Raw genomic sequence first — 4,316 nt, forward strand, 5'->3', positions numbered from 1 at the left:
CATCGGAACCCCTTCCCGGGCCCTTGGCAGTGCGGCAGGCTGGGAGACAGGGCCCAGGGCCGGAGCACCCGACCCGGGGCCCGGCCGGGCCCCTGGACGCAGCCGGGGCTCCCAAGCCCGGAGGTGCATGGGACGCCTCCCCGGTCCCTCCGGACCCCGTCCCGGGCACCCTGCCACGCAGCAGGACCAAGGACAGAGCCCAGGGTGGGGAGGCCGCCCTCCCCCGGGCCCCTAGGGGCCCTAGCCACTGCTCCTGAACCCAGCCAAGCAAGGGGAGGCTCACCGGGCACAACGGAACCCCTTCCTAGGCCCTTGGCAGTGCGGTAGGCTGGGAGACATGTGGAAAAGTAAATTTTGCCATGTTCTGTGTCCCTACGAGTCCTCCATTATATGTTATGTGTGCATGATTAATATGCATATGTATTCCCCATGTTCGATTAAAGACGCAATTACAGTTGTGTCCACCTCTAGTATGCCAATTTCCAGTTCTCGTGAATACTACGAATATCAGGCCTATGTAAAGCTACGTTGCCACGTTTCTCAGTGTGCACGTTATTCCATTGTAAAGTCCCCGTTTCTAGGCCTCAAAAGGGCCTGGACACCTGTGAGAAGTTGGCCTGATGTGCAGTGCTCACTATTCTAGTGATCACTATATATCAGTCCAAACAACCCTTATTGATGATTGGTTGTAAGTCAACCTTATAGACCAGCTATCCTAGTAGCATGGATACGAGCAGTCAACTGTTCCTTCCCCAGGTCTGCTCTGGAGGGTCCCCCTGAGCCCAGAAACTCAACTTGATCAAGTTCAAGCTCTTTAGGCTCAGTTTCCCTCAGCTCTTCTAGATCAGCCTCCTCAGAGACTTGATCCTCAACCTGGGGCAAGGGGGAAGGCAAAGCCTTACCCTTACTGCTCTTCTTCTTGGGAGGTGTCTGGTCCATAGTTTCAGGATCCAGCACCTGTTCAGTGGGGCATCTTCTGGCCTGTGACCTAGTCACAGCAAGCACATGTGCTGGCAAGCCTAACATCTCCATGTGAGTCCTCTGCTCCACTTCTGACCATTGTGATGACTCCAAATCATTGCCCAACAAACAATCAACTGGGAGGTCTGAACTGACTACAACTTTCTTTTGTCCCTTCACTCCACCCCAGGAGAAAGCCACAATTGCCACACTATGACTAGTAGTGACATTGCTGGCATTGGTCACCAGGAAATCAGTACCTGGCATGATCTGTCCAGGGTCCACAAAGTTAGGTGTCACCATGGTGACACTGGCACAAGTGTCCCTATAGGCCTGAGCCATCTTGCCATTAATCAAAGGTGTCTGCCTGTATTTGCCCAAAGTATTGGGACTTATTTCAGGGGACATATCCATATCCCCTGTACAGACAAGGACAGCCTGAGTGAGTGTGCCAACTAAGTTGTCAGACCCCTCAGTACCAAGGTTAACCCAACTAATGCCTTGGGAGTGACACTACCACTACTGACTGTACTAGGGGGTGCAGTTGCTTTAGGAGCTGTAGTGGCAGGAGTTTGTCCTCCTCTTTTGGTGCACTCACTAAACCAGTGAGATTTACTTTTGCAGTACTGGCACCACCTTTTTGACTGGCCTTCTTGAGTCTTCTTCTTCTGGGAAGCCTGACCCCCACCCTCTTTGGTTTGTTGGGGACCTGGTGAAGACTTCTGGTCATTTTGCTCATTCTTAACATTACCCTTCTGGTCTGCTTTCTTCTGACCACCCTGGTTCTGGTTCTGGTTCTGCTTGATCCTTGTCCTGACCCATTTGTCTGCCTTCTTTCCCAATTCTTGGGGAGAGGTCAGATCTGAATCAACAAGGTGCTGGTGCAGCAACTGGTTCTGACAATTGTTCAAAATTTGTTCTCTCATCATTAGATTATACAATCCTGTGTAATCTGTAACCTTGCTACCCAGCAACCAGCCCTCCAAAGCCTTAGTGGCACAATCCCCAAAATCAGACCAGTCCTGAGACTGAGTTTTCTGGGTGTCTCTGAACAGCAACCTGTACTGCTCAGTGGTTAAACCAAACCCATCAACCAGTGTATTCTTCAGGACCTGGTAATTGTTAGCATCCTCCACTCTTGTAGTGAGGAGCTTATCTCTACCTTTACCATCAAAGGAGAGCCACAGTATAGCTGCCCACTGACTCTGGGGAATGCCCTGCACAGTGCAGGCCCTCTCCAGAGCAGCCATCCATTTCTGGATATCATCCCCTTGCTTAAAGGGGGGCACTATTTTAGTCAGGTGTTTAGTATCTAAACCCTTCTCTCTATCTCTTGGGAGATTGCTGCCACCAGTGGGAGCTAGCCCACTCATCTGCTGCTCTCTTGCCAGGGCAAGCTTCTCTTTGGCCAGGGCAATTTCTTCCCTTTCAATCCTCAGTTCAGCTTGTCTCATCCTAGCTTCATGCTCTCTTCTCTGGGGGGAAGTAAATCTCCTCTGTGGAGGATTCCTTCTCCCCTGAGAAGAGGCATTAGAGTGCAGAGATCTATTGGAGTCCCTAGAAAGAGATCTATCCCTCCTAACTCCAAGGTTAGGCCCACTTCGGGTCAGTACTGGGGGGCCCCCAGATCCTAGCCCAAGTAAGTCTAAGTTGGTCCTTGTTAGCCTTCTGACTACCTCAAGACCTTTGTCTACCTCATCCCCAGAGAGTACCTCCTGATCCTCCTCCTCAACTGCTGAATCAGTGTTGGGGAGATCTGGATCCCCAGAGGTTCCCTCTAAGGCTGGCATGTTCTCATGTAACTGAGAAAGCTTTCTGGCATCATATGTCTCTAAGAGACCTATCAGAAAGGGAGTGGTGGGGTTAGATCCCTGCTTCAGTTTTCTGGAGACACAGATTTGTCTCATCTCCTGGAAACTGAGAGCTGCATATCTTGAAGTGACCTGTGGAGGGTCAACACTGACCAGGGGAGTCTCAGTAGATTCTCCCTGGGTAGACATGCTTTTCTAGTGAGGTGTAAGTGGTGCACTTACCTACACTATATGTTTGCCTACTGATCCCTTGCTAGAGTTGTAGTTTAGGGTGTGCTAGGCCCTAGGAGCTACAACAGCTGGTTCAGTAGAACTCAGAGTATTCTAAGCTAAGTTATATGTACCTTTAGTACTTATGTGATCTTTCACAAGATATTCTTAGGGCATGTGTGGTAAAACAACAGCAAGCTCAAATCCCAACCGCTGCTCACCAATGTGAGAAGTTGGCCTGATGTGCAGTGCTCACTATTCTAGTGATCACTATATATCAGTCCAAACAACCCTTATTGATGATTGGTTGTAAGTCAACCTTATAGACCAGCTATCCTAGTAGCATGGATACGAGCAGTCTAAGGCTAAGACTCTAGAGGGCGTGTTAAGCCAGCTGTTTTACCATCACATTACCCCTTGAACACCCAGTGAAAGGACACCACACAAGTGTTATGAAAATAAACAATGTATTTATTAGAATCACAACAACCCTGTACTCTTTATGAGGACAGGGTGCTAGGCACACAACAAAACTCTTACAAAATACTTAAGTTAGCACGTTATACACAAATGCCCGAGGGGCACGAAAAACCATATACTTTAAAAGTGGAATGCGAATTACTAGCAGGTAAGTAACAGTTCTAATAGGCTTTGGAATCGCTAGGACTGGACTAGGGAATCGTTAGATTACTACTAGGAGACCCAGGGGACTCGGGTGCAGAGTGTGCACTCTCACGCGGGATGCGGGACAAAGTCTATGGAGGCTAGTAAAGGCAAAGTTAGTGTTCACGGGCGAACCCGACCTGGTAGGAAGAAAACGACAGTGGATCCTGACCCTAGGATAGTGAGGCTATGCTGGGACACCGAAGTGCCGAAGTTACCTAGCCCAGGGGCTGCAGCTGCATAGGTCTGAAAAGACGTCGGGGATCTCGTTGCCGGACCAGGAGCCTGGAAGGAAGAAGTTGCTGGCAGGCGACCAGTGAAGAAAAGTTCGATGGATCCAAGCCTGGATCAAGGAAGAAGAAAACCTGAAAGCAGAGGGGACCAAGTTCTTGAATCACTAGCCAGTGATTAAGTGGGCACCAGGATGGCACCGGGCGAAGTCACCGCAGTCAGGTGAGTGGGCGCTGCTGGGCTCTGCAGTCTCTTGGACCAGGAGGCGTTGTCGGCGACCAGGATGGAGGTGCGAGCTGTCCCACGAAGGTTCTTGCTGTCGACGTCGCTGGACCCAGGATTGGGCAACAAGTCTTGGCAAATGCAAGGCCCACGCGGTGGACCTAAAATGGCGTCTTGAGTGGACCAGGAGGGTCCAGGATACTTCTCAGATGGAGGGAA

Source organism: Lissotriton helveticus, chromosome 4_1 (assembly GCF_964261635.1).
Source record: "Lissotriton helveticus chromosome 4_1, aLisHel1.1, whole genome shotgun sequence".
NCBI lineage: Eukaryota > Metazoa > Chordata > Amphibia > Caudata > Salamandridae > Lissotriton > Lissotriton helveticus.